This window comes from Alexandromys fortis, unplaced genomic scaffold (genome assembly GCF_014885135.2).
Source record: "Alexandromys fortis isolate MF-2015 unplaced genomic scaffold, M_Fortis_MF-2015_v1.1 scaffold_165, whole genome shotgun sequence".
Classification (NCBI taxonomy): Eukaryota; Metazoa; Chordata; class Mammalia; order Rodentia; family Cricetidae; genus Alexandromys; species Alexandromys fortis.
Window position 1 is genome coordinate 538534 of NW_026068038.1, and position 12406 is coordinate 550939.

General features: G+C 52.2%; 1 protein-coding gene across 5 annotated transcripts in view; it reads left to right on the forward strand.

Annotated features, from left to right (window-relative positions):
• Nucleotides 1-568: 568 nt before the first annotated feature.
• The window catches only part of Kiaa0513 (KIAA0513 ortholog), an 89397-nt gene continuing 77559 nt past the window's right edge, over nt 569-12406 (forward strand). Inside the window, exons 1-4 of one of the 5 annotated variants that reach the window (XM_050165189.1) lie at nt 569-702; nt 839-977; nt 1587-1947; nt 11992-12151. The gene's annotated coding sequence lies outside the window, so the exon portion shown is untranslated. Of the gene's footprint in view, nt 703-838; nt 978-1586; nt 1948-10678; nt 11385-11444; nt 11592-11991; nt 12152-12406 lie in introns of those variants that run through there. The other 4 variants (XM_050165188.1, XM_050165190.1, XM_050165187.1 and 1 more) reach the window with 4 other exon arrangements.

Here is a 12406-nt window from a genome sequence, read left to right on the forward strand (position 1 = left end):
CGACCCAAGTGGTACGATTTATACGACCATCCAGGGCAGGCAGTGCTGGGCTCCTGAAGGCCAGCAGAGCCATAAATCAAGTTTGGGATTTTTCCTCATGCCCTGGGTTGGTTAATATTGACCGTCAGCAGTCTAGGGCTGCCTAGGAGACGACCCCCAGGCTTGTCTAGATTAGGTTGATCAAGCAGGGATTACGCCATGGGGCCAGCTCATCGGCCAGGGCATGGGAAATGGTACTGGCTGGTGAAAGAGAAGGCCACTAGAGTCTGTCAGAATTTGGGGTGTTGAAGAGGGTTAGGGGAGCTGGGAACTTGTGAGTCAGATCTGATCCATCTGAGCTAGGGTGGCCACCAGGGTAAGAGATCTACACCCAGGCTGTAACTGATCCCCAGAGTCAGTTCCTCAGCAAGGACATGGAGAGGGTCACCTGGCCGGCACACATTTGAGGGGTTCATTCGTCACCTGCCCTATTCAAGTTCCCATCAGCAGAGCCAGGTCCTGAGGTGTGTTTTTGATGATTAATATTGACTATAACTTTGATAGGACCTAGGACCGGATCGCCTAGGAGATGAGCTTTGGACAGGTCTATAAGGAGTGTCTGGGCCTCGTTAACTGTGCTGAGAAGACCCAGACTGAATGTGGACAACAGCAGCCATTGAGGATGGGGGTGAGGTCGGTCATGGCCTGGATACGAAGGAGAAGGTGAGCTGGGCAGCAGCATCCCTGTGGGGTGGGGTCCTCAACTGCATCAAAAGGTAAAGTGAGCTGGGCACTGGCCTCTCTCTGCTTCCTGACTGTGGGTACCATGTGACCAGCTGCTTCCTTTTCCTGCTTTCAGGCCTTCCCAGCATGACGAACTGTGTGCTCAAACCATGAGCCAAAACAAACCCTTTTGTCCTGCCTGGTTTTGCATCTTGACTTGACACAGTTAGAGCCATCAAGGAGAAAGGACCCCCAGTTAAGGAGAGGATGCAGTTGTAAGTGACCAATGGGGGAAGGTTTAGCCCATGGTGGGTGGTGCCATCCCGGGGCTGGTGGCCCTGGGTTCTATAAGAAAGCAGGCTGAAGCCAGGTGGTGGTGGTGGTGAAATGCCTTTTAATCCCAGCACTCGTGAGGCAGAGGCAGGCAGATCTCTGTGAGTTCGAGGTCAGTCTGGTCTAGAGCTAGCTCCAGGACAGGCTCCAAAGCTATAGAGAAACCCTGTCTTGAAAAAAACCAAAACCAGAAAAAAGAAAAAAGAAAAAAAAAAAAAAGAAAGTAGGCTGAGCAAGCCATGGGAAGTAAGCCAGGTAAGCCAGTAAGCAGCAATATCCCTGTAGCCATGTGTAGTCTAGGTGGGGTAGACCAGGCAGGATTCACACAACCTCAGCTTTGAGATGTGAACCTAGAATCATCCTCCTGTAGCTGTCCCCAGCGGCCTTTCCTGGCTTCCCTCTGTCATGGTAGTATACCTCAGCTGTGGACTACATTCCCCAGCCTCCTTTGCGATTAGGCCTGAGCGTGTGTATGGTAGTGAACAGCTGATTGCTTTGAGTAGAAGACCTTTTCCTCCCTCTTGCTCTCCATGACGTATATGTGATTGCAGGAGCCAGAGGCACTACTGTGGATCCAAAGATGAGAGCCGTGGTGGAAACAGCAAGCAACCTTGCCTGGCACCTGTCTTGCTCAAACCAGTTTGTTAGGGCGTCTCTTTGTCGTTCGGACCAACGTTGTGCCATAATCCAGACACATGGATTCAGGTGTCTCTGCCTCAATTCCTGTCCGGACCTGTGGAAAGTGCAGCTTGAAGCCACTGCCCAGGGAAGGTTTTCTGCTCATCAGCCCCCTGGGAGCTCATAAGCAACGGGGAAGCTTCACGCCAGCTCAACCCTTCTGTGCCAGAGTTGGTGCTCCAGCAGGAACCCAGTTACCAGGCCACCTCACGCACTGTGTGGCCTGCCCTCCAGGTCAGTGTTTTGCCGTCTGCCCTGCCTGCCTCATGCCCCCAGGCTGGCCTGTGCCTGCTGTGAACTTCTCTTGCCCTGAACTGTGGGCACCCAAATTCTTGCTGCAGGCTCTGCTTCTGGGAGCTCAGATTGCCACCCCATTGAGCTGCCCCTGACTCTTTGGAAGTGTCTAGAATGTTAAGTCCCTGTTCTGAGGTCCATCAAAGCCTGTGCTCAATCCTAACCTTGAGGTAGAGCAATCCAATGACAGCCCAGGCACCTCCCCAACACTTAGCTCACACCGCTCTTCTGTCCTTGCCCTGGCCCCCTCCAGCCCCTGCAGCTGCCAAGATCATGGCCAGGGTGAGCAACTGTGTCCTCAGGTGTACTGCTGGGAACCCCTGGCCCGGTGCCCATTCCCTGCCCAATTCCAGGCCCTTCCGAAGCCTGGTCAGCATCTTGGTGCTGGCTCGGTCTGCCTGGCTGGCCTGGCTTCCAACTGGGCTGGTGTTGCTTGGTTTGGAGCCCAGGCACTGATCCTGGGCACTGATCCTCGTCTGCACTTGCCCCGCTGGCTTTGCTTGGCTCTGTCAATCCTGACCTCAGATCACTTGCTTGGCCTCCAGCTCCGACCTCCTTCCTCTTATCGTTGAGGTGTCCTGACGAGGTAATGGACTTACCAGGGCGGTATAGCACCCGACCCCGAGTTCGGATCTGGAAGAGGCCAGAGCTCAGCCAGCCAGGCTCAGGTCAGTGTGGACTTCCCTGGCCAGCTGGCCTGGCCCTTGGCTGCTCCATGCCAAGCCCAGAGGTACCACTTTCCTCAGAGCCCACAGCAATTGTGGCTGTTGGCACTTGACTCCCAGAGTTCTTGACGGGTGCAAGGCAGATACCCCATGTTACTGACATCTCCCCAGCCCCCAAAGCCATTTTTCCTAAGGGAGAATCTCATTTTTCAGATGAAAAGATTCTTCTAAATTAGACTGACAACTTTTCTCATACCTTGATTATATGAAGCCCCTCCCCCACCTCAGCCTTTCCAGAGAGTCTTGCATAGCCCAGGCTGACCTTGAACCCACTATACAGCTGTGGATGCCCCTAGTGGACCTGGTCTGGTCCCTTCTCTGTTCGAGGTCCGTCTGTAACTGTCACTATCCATACCCTTGATCCCACCCTGTGTGTAAAGGGTTTTCAGTTTAGCGCACTGAGAACCGCTGCCCTCTGCCAGTGCTTATGACATGCGAAGCCCAATCTCCGCGGATACTTCAACCCTGTGGGTTGAGCTGACAACTGTCCCCACCTATGGAGATGGCATGGAGCACGGAGAGGTTAAGCCGTTGTCCCGAGTACGGGCAGCAGGGCCCATCTTAGCTCTCTCAGGGAGGACAGAGGTGTCCTGGTGACTCAGTCAGGAATGTCTGTCTTCTGGTGGGTTTTGTTTTTCCAAATGAGAACCAGTTGTTGTTGTTTGGGTTGGGCTGGGTGCTGGTGATCTCTCAGATGAGAAGACAGGGCCTTTCCAGAGCGCATGGAAATGTTTACCCGTGTTTCTCAAATGCGCTCACAGGAAATAAATCATATAGAATAACGTGAGAGAGGCCGGCTGGGTTTAACCCCCCAAACTGCTTCCAGCGCTTTGGAAAACATTTTCCCCCTCTTTTCTCTCATGTTTGTTTATTTCAACATTTTTTTTCCCTCTTGTGCAAAGCTTCCTGATGGTTTCGTGAGGTTGTTGGCTGTGGCACACGAATCTACTCTGTGCTCACCAGACAGCATCACCCATGGGTAGGGCGCATCTTCCAAATGTCTCACAGGTCCCAGCCTCAGTGTCCACAGTCATCTGTCACCCTTGGCCCCACAACCCTCCCTGACAAAGTTCCTAATCCAGCCTTCCAGGATCAGGGTGTCCCTTGATCTGTGGGCCCCGCCCTGCTTCCCACCTCTCCTCTCTTAAGGAAACTCTGGACAGGTGATTCCCAGGTCCCTATTCTAGGGGACCTTGTGTGACTTCACTGCAAACCATCCCCCAATGGTGTGAGCCTCCAGCAAACTCCCCATCAACAGATCAGACCATAGAATGGCCCTACCAAACCAGCTGCAAACCTTAGAAGGTTCTGGAACATCAAAGGAGCCTTTGAAACTGTGTCAGTGGCCTAAGGCCTGTGTCACCTTCAGCAGATGGATGTCACTTGTTTCAGCTTCTGTGTCCCTGACACATCAAGAGCAGACTACAGGAAGGAGGGGTACTCCATCAAGGGCCTGTCTCTAAGCATGTGCTCTCCAGGTGAGACCCCCCCAGGAAAAGTTTTTCATGGGTTCCCTCTTGCCCACCCAAGGGTACCAATTCCTTCTTCAGTTTCTGCTGAATTCCAGAAGACTAGAAAGATATAACCCTGCCTGCCCAGAGCTGGCATCAGACATACAGATAGCCAGACGATGGTCTTAATAGCAGGTAGAACTAAAGTATACTGAGGCAGGGGAGAGAGCCTGCCCAGTTCCCACCATGGCAAAGAGGAGCAGGCTGGGGGACTGGGAGACAGCACCATGTGGGTTTTCCTGGGGAAGGCAGCCAGGGTGGTCAGATCTCATCCTGATCAGACAACATTGTGTTTACGGAAAGGGGCTCACACTGGCCTTGTGGTTGGGAGCCCACTAAAGCTGGGGATGTGGATGCTCGCTCAGATGCCCAATGATTAAGGCCAGTTGGAAGTAGGTGGACAGGAACTGGCACAGCTTTGTCAGGGGAGTCTTCGTCACGGTGGTTTAATTGGTGCCCAGGAAGTCTGCATGAGGCTCTGACCCAGTTCGGGAAGCAGACGGGCATTTCTGGGAAGACTGAGGGTGTCAGGGCACACCTAATCCCAGAAAGCTAGAACAGAGATACGGACAAAAGCAACAGCCCAGGGAGGGCCCCAGGTGGGAAGGATTAGCCTAGGTCTGGGAAGACAGCCCACAGAAGGTTCCAGAATACCCTATTCATTGACAGTACCCAACCTTTTCCTGAAGACCAGGAATTCATGGGGTGCACATCTCTCTGTTGGCAGCGTGCAGGAGATCTCTGTAGACCCCCTTACATTTTCTGACTCTGGGGAACCCCCTTTCCTTTAGATTTGAGGACTCTGCCTTACCAGACCTGAAAATGGCCAGATTCTAGTCCCAGAGGAACCGACAGTGGATCCTAGAGACTTGAAGAGGCCCCACATGTGGCCCACCCCAGTGCATCATGGAACACAGCCTCCTGCTCCTCGTATCCCAAACAAATGTGCCCCAGCTGGCTCACCCCTACCACCTACAGGCTGTGCTAAAACTCTGCTTACAGGCATGCTGGCTTGGTCCTGGGAAGGAGGTGGGGAGGCTGGGGAATGTCACATCCCCCCTCATGACTCATTTGGGGAAGACACTCACATGAGCTGCATCCCCATTCCAAGGAGGCACCAACTCCCCAGCCCAACACGCAGATAGCTCATCTCTCCTTTCAGAAGCTTCTGGAAGCCTTTGTACTTCTGACTCTAATGTGCACCACCAGCAAATAAACACATTAGCGATGGAGGGGTGAGCTCATTAGAGCATGCGCAAAACTACAGATCAACAAGTTTTCAAGCATTAGGATATTTTTAGACTCGGTGTTGCCTCACCAATTATTTCTTTTTTTTTTAACTTATTTATTTATTTATTATGTATACAATATTCTGTCTGCGTGTATGCCTGAAGGCCAGAAGAGGGCACCAGACCTCATTACAGATGGCTGTGAGCCACCATGTGGTTGCTGGGAATTGAACTCAGGACCTTTGGAAGAGCAGGCAACGCTCTTGACCGCTGAGCCATCTCTCCAGCCCCCCACCAATTATTTCTTATTTACAAAGAGAGGAATTGGAAATTGGAACTCATCAGTAGATAGACATGGCTGCCCCTGGCTCCATCAGTGAGCACACTGATAGTAGGTACTAGGATAAACCCGCACCCTGTTGCCTCATAAGGTGCCCTAGGAGGATACCATGACATTCTGTGCTAGCCTTGTCCAGTTGCCTAACTCCAACTCAGCTTGAAGGCTGATTGTGATGGCACACACCTTTAATCCCAGCACTCAGGAGGCAGAGGCAGGAGGATCTCTGTGAGATTGAGACCAGCCTGGTCTATGCAGTGAGTTCCAGGACAGCCAGGGCTACACAGAAAAACCCTGTCTCGAAAAACAAACACCACCACCACCAACAATAATAATAAAAAGCTCAGCTTGATATATCTTGATCTGAAGGCACACTGCAGAACGCCTCGTCCAAACTCTCAGAAAAGGTCAGTATCACAAAAGCCAGAGTAGGCTAGCAAGATGTCTCAGGTGTAAGACTTGAGTCCGATTTCCAGGACCTGTGTGAGGCATGAGAGAGCTGAATGACTTCCAAAAAATTTTCCCCTAACCTCTACAAGCATGTCCACAGACACTTGCACGTGCACGTGAGTATAAAAGCATTCAGTGAAACTCATTTCTGAGTAGAGCAGGCGGGAGGCCGTGCTGTAACTAAAGGCAGTGTGTTACCTACAAACCACAAGGCTTTGGTAACGGAACTGACTGTAGGAGTGTTGCCCACAGTCGGTGATTAGGCTAGGGTTATGAGAGCACCTCACTCCTAGGAATTGCTTACAGAAGGGTTCGTGGGGAAGAGGGTGGAAGATGGCTACGAACTGCCACTAGGTAACCTGAGAAATGAGATGTATGTGTACGTGAGCTCACATGGCTAAAGGAACGTGGATGATGGTGCAGAGGGGTCACAACCTAACGCTTTGACGATTCTGCGCAAGGCTAGACGGAACCCACAGGTCGGGTCTATACATTTTTTTTTGAGTTTGAAATGTATCTGCTGTGTAGCTTTTTGTTTGGTTGGTTGGTTTGATTTTTCGAGACAGGGTTGCTCTGTAGCTTTGGAGACTATCCTGGAACTAGTTCTTGTAGACCAGGCTGGCCCCAAACTCACAGAGATCCGTCTGCCTCTGCCTCCCAAGTGCCTGTGTAGCTTTTTTCTCCGGAGGGAAATGTTCCTTCCTCCAGGAAGCATGGAGGCTCCTGAAACTCCGTGAAAGAAATTCAGAAAATTCACGTAGGTTCCTAGTTGCTGGAGGACACTCTTTGGTGAAGCTGCCTGCAAGCTGCGCAGGGCCCCCTAGAATGTGGTTTGGAGGTATCACCCATGCTGGGCTGTTCAATGAGACAGCAGCCTAAGTCACCTGAGCTCCTGGGAGTGACCCCCATAAGTCTGCCGGGTCACCAGGTTGAACTTGGGTGGATCTGTTGATGTTGATGTATCTGAGTTGAATGGGTGTTTGCTCCTATCTTCCCAGGAAAGGTCACACGATAGCTAAATTTAAAGCTACTGTTTGGTTTGAACCTGAGATGTGTCCCAACTGTGTTCTGAGTGCTCGGCCCCCAGCTAGTGACACTATCTGGGGAGGTGGGTGAACCTATGGGGACAAGTGTACCCGGAAGAAGTGGAGCAGGGGGCAGGCCTTGAGAGCACATCACCCTGCCTGCTTCCTGTCCCCTCTTCTTCGTGGTCAATGTGAAGTGAATGACCTCGCCATGGGCGCCCACAGCCACTGTCCACCTTCTCACTGTGATGGACGGGTCCCTAGGGGTCACAAGCCAAAACAATCTTTCCTCTCTCAACTCTGACAGGCGTTGTGGGCACAGAGATTTTTTTTTAAAAAATCAATTAATGCAGCTAACAAATAAAGAAGAAAAAAATGAAGGAAAAGGAAGGAAGGAGAGACAGGAGGAAGGGCCCTGATGCCTCCTGGTCTGGACAAGGTCTAGAAGCTTCTTTGGTCTAGCACAGCTGCAGCTCTGTTTTCCTGCACTTCTATGTGGGTCAGGCCATGTGCAGCCCAGAGCCACTGGCTGGAGACCGGGGCTGCTCTCCAAATGCTATGTCTTTTTCACCAAGCGTACTGAAGTTCTACTTGGGAAGACATTGTCCAGCCTAGAACAAACCAGCTCAGCTTCCTGCCCGGTGCTCACTCAATTGCGGCCCGGATCCAACACACATCCTCCATCCCACACATCGGTCTAAATGAAGTCCGGGTCCCACTGGCCCATCTTTGCTGCCTTTGGCCCCCTTGCCATCTGTAAGCAATCCACCACCTGCCACTCAGCTCTCATTAACAAGAGGCAAGCGGGAGGCCAGGCTGCGGGCCAGAGCCTGGGAGGGACCTTCTGGAACCGCCGGACTTGGGCACAGACTTCTACTTTGTCTCCATCACACTCTAGTTCCATTTCCCCCACCTTGGCCAGAAAGGCATGTGGTTAACGAGATGCTGCGATGGCCTCAAGCCCACCTGTGCCCCACAGGGCCTCGGTGCCAGGCGTGGCTGTGGATCCATGCCATGTCGTTCATCTGCCGCCCAGCTGGCCTAGGAGGCCAGACCTATGCTCCTGTGACATTTACCAAATGGAAACCGACACCACAGACTTGTCCTACACTGTGCTGACAGAGGCGGCCAGGTGTCTTCCTCTCCCTCCTGCTGTCAAGGTCAGCTTGTGAAGATACTTTTCTTTCTTCTTCTTCCCTTTGTGACCTTGGAATGGGACCGCAGATATATTCCACACACATGGTCCACCCTTGATATAATTGCTTTCCTCAGAAGCATTCAGAGTGGGTAATACAGACATCGCAGAGATGTCCACAGGTGCCCAGCACCTGTGATGCAACTGCTAGAGACCTTTGTCAGATAAAGAGGGCCAGGGCAGAGTCCCTGTTGAGTGCCTCAGAAATCAGGGACTGAAATGTCATACACAGTACCCAGCCTGAAGTCAGTGATGCTGAGGTGGGGATGTTGAGGTGGGGATGCTGATCTGGGAATGCTGAGATGGGGATCCTGAGGTGGGGATGCTGATCTTGGGATGCTGAGGTGGGGATCCTGAGGTGGGGATGCTGAGATGGGGATGCTGAGGTGGGGATGATGTGGTGGGGATGCTGAGGTGGGGATGCTGTGGTGGGGATGCTGAGATGGGGATGATGTGGTGGGGATGCTGAGGAGGGGATGATGTGGTGGGGATGCTGAGGTGGGGATGCTGTGGTGGGGATGCTGAGATGGGGATGATGTGGTGGGGATGATGTGGTGGGGATGCTGAGGTGGGGATTGGAAATGCTGAGGTGGGGATCCTGAGGTGGGGATGCTGATCTTGGGATGCTGAGGTGGGGATGCAAGATGCTGAGATAAAGGATTCTGACATAGAGATGTGGATACTGGGATGCTTAGATGGAGGATGCTGAGATAACTATGCTGGAATATAGAATTCTTGAGCAGGCCAGTATCAGTGAGGAGCTCAGTGCAGACCATGTCCTGTCTTCAACCAGGTTCTCATCCTGCCTTCCTCCACAAAGGAGTGGCCATACTGTGAAGACAACAATTGGGAAGAACTTTACTGTCAATTCAGAATTAGCCACCTTAACCAGAGGAAATGATTTGACATGGATAGGCCGTTTTGGACTTCTATAAAACAATGTGAACTCGCAGCAGCAGGGGGATGCTAGCCAAGAGCAGTGTCTGGTTGCCACTCTGAGAAGGGCTGTAGCTCCGGAAGTGCCACATAGTACTTTGTTCCATGAAGCCTCTCACTTTACTGTCCAGATCCTGATCCCTGGCCCTGTTCAAATGCTACCCTGGGGCCACTAAGACACCTCGCTGAGGGGGTGCACAGCCGTTGCCCTTCCTCCACTGCCTCAGCTTAGCCCCTGCTTCCTACAACTTCAGAAACATACAGTGTGCAAGAGGGAGGGCCTTCTCCAAACCCTTCAATAATCCATTTCATTTGTTAATTTATTATATTTACTGATCAATTGATGTTATCAAGTTATTAGTTCTTAGTTTAATAGAAGTTATATTTTATATATATCAGAATTGTCTTGCACTGGTGGAAACACACCTGCAAGTCCAGCACTGGGAGGTGGAGGCCAGGGGGTCAGGAGTTCGAGGCCAGTCTCAACTACGCGAGGGCATGAAACAAACAAGCAAAACATGAAAACATTCATCAAAATTATCTTCTTAATGAATACCAATTGCAGACACTTTAACAGTTCCTCATGTTGTGGTGACCCCCAACCATAAAATTATTTTGTTGCTACATCATAACTGTAAGTTTGCTACTGTTATGAATCATAATGTTAATATCTGATATGCAGGATATCTGATATGTGACCCCAAAGGGGCCGTATGGGTTCGCATTTATAAATTTTTACTCCCTCACCCACTCCCCCGCCCCCCCTTGCAAGCCAGGGAAGGCTTCCTCAAGGGCTGGGGCAATGTAGTTTTGAACTATGACCTCTGGTGGCTGTGTGTGGCACCCTCAATGCTGGCAGTACTGGGCAACAGGAAGGTGGCCTGCATGGGGACTGGCCTTCACTGCTACAGTCCTGAGAGATGCTGTCCTAGAGATGCCAGGTGGACACAGCTCACAGGGCCAGCCTTGCCACTGAGGCAATACCTGTACCTTCCCTGCAGACCTCCGAGAGGGCCTCCTCTGACCTAATCTCCAGGCGGCCTGGTACCATCCCCAGCTGTTCTGCGCATTCCCAGACAGATCTGGCTGGTCAGCGGTTTTTTTTTCTGGGGCCTGCCCTCTGAAGTTGAGCAAGGGATGATGGGTGGACTGTGATCACCTTCCCGAGCCTTTCTGGGGGCGGCCTGTGAACCTCAGACTTCAGACACACGTGTGCATGGTTTATGTCCAGACAGACAGCTGAACAAACGCTGAGCTCTCTTCCATGCAGGAGGGTGATCAACCAGCCAGCCTGCTGCTCGGCCATCCCAGGCCTCGCTGGCCCTCTCTTACAGGGAGGCCTGGCTCTGTCTGAGATCACACATGCTTATCGCCTGCTTGGCAGAGGCATTAGTCACGCTTCGGCATGCCCTCAAAGCCCGGCTTCAAGCAAAAGATCTCTATCTGCCGCCCTGCTGTACCAAAGGTCTGTTGCTGGAGCTAGTCAGACCTTCTGGAAAGGGAGACAAGGCGGTTTGGAAGCAAATCCAAGACCCAGTTCCTCAGCGGCCAGGACCTGGTCTTCTCCCATCCTCTACATCAGTTTTCTCCTCTGGTGAATATTTGAGACTCTATGATCTGTCCCCATGGACCTCCTAGGAATACAAAATGGATGCACATCTCCCCGTGCTGGTCCAGCCCTGAACCTGGTTGTAAATGACCATTTTCTGGGTGAATTGAAGTCAGACAGACATGCTGACACTGACTAGTGGGACAAACAGACTCTCAAGAATGGATCTTCTGGAAGCTGTAGCCAGGACAGGGTGACGGGCTAGGCTCTTTCCCAAGCTGATCCCTATGGCCCTAGGCCAGGGTCAAGTCACCCCACCTACCCAGCAGAACAAACCAAGCAGAGAAAGACACATCCCACAAGGAGAGCCATGCTGGAGGGAGGCAGGAGGCCTAGGGCTGGAGTTTGACTGTCTGGCAGGTGAGGAAAGGGAGAGGGCGGGGCCTGTGGAAATTTCCCCGGACAGTGTGCCGGGAAGCAGGGGTTTAGGGGTTTGGCAGATGCACTGGTTTCCTGGGCTGCACAAGGTTCCTTTGACTAGGTGGCTGGGAACACACTGGTTTTGTTGGGATCCTCTGCTTCCAGAAGAAACTCCAGAGGCCAGTGGCATTCAACCCTGCCTATCTGGTTAGCAGAATGCTGCAGACCGCAGCCGTCCCCACCTTAACTCCTAAAACCTGGGCTTGCCTAACTGACAGGCAAAGGGGCTTCACATGTGTGGAGAGGGGGTGAGGGAGGAGCGTACCCGGTGTCCAGATGGGTCTCATGAAACATCCAAGTGCTTCATGAGGGACAGTATTTCCCAGCTGTGGTCAGAGGGCTTGGGACTAAGGAAGTCAGAGGGAGGCAGGCGATTTAGCTGGCTCGACGGTGGAGGCAAAAGCCAAGGGCCCAGGAACCTGGGTGCTTGTGTAATATGGGACAGGGTATTAGAAGATGGAAGAAATGGGCCCTGCCTACACCAGGAAGTCAGCGTGGGGTGATGTGCTGGACTCTGAGCTACTGTGGCCTCATGCTTTCTCTACAGCCATGATAGCAAACTCATCCGCAACTCCCCGGTACAGGACCCGTGGTGCCCCCCTCATCCTTAAGAACATCGAGTCTCTGGGAGATGGGCTGATGCAGTCAGAAGGCCTGAGGCAGAGGGAACCCTGAGCCACTGAGCCAACAGGCCCCACGGCTCCAAGGTAAGAGGGTATGCAGTCTCGCTCGAGCAAGGGATGGGTGAATGAGAATATCCAGCCAAGGCTCCTCTGTCCTGAACTCTTGTTGCTTGTTCCAAACACTTTCGAGTCTTGGAACAAGGGTGACTGTGGGTTGATGTCAGCTTTTTGTCCCTGTGACATAATGGCTGAGGAAAACAGTCCAAAGGAAGAAAGGCTTATTGGACCAGGAGTGATGGTCGCCTTTAATTCTAGTCTTAGGAGGCAGTAAGTAGATCT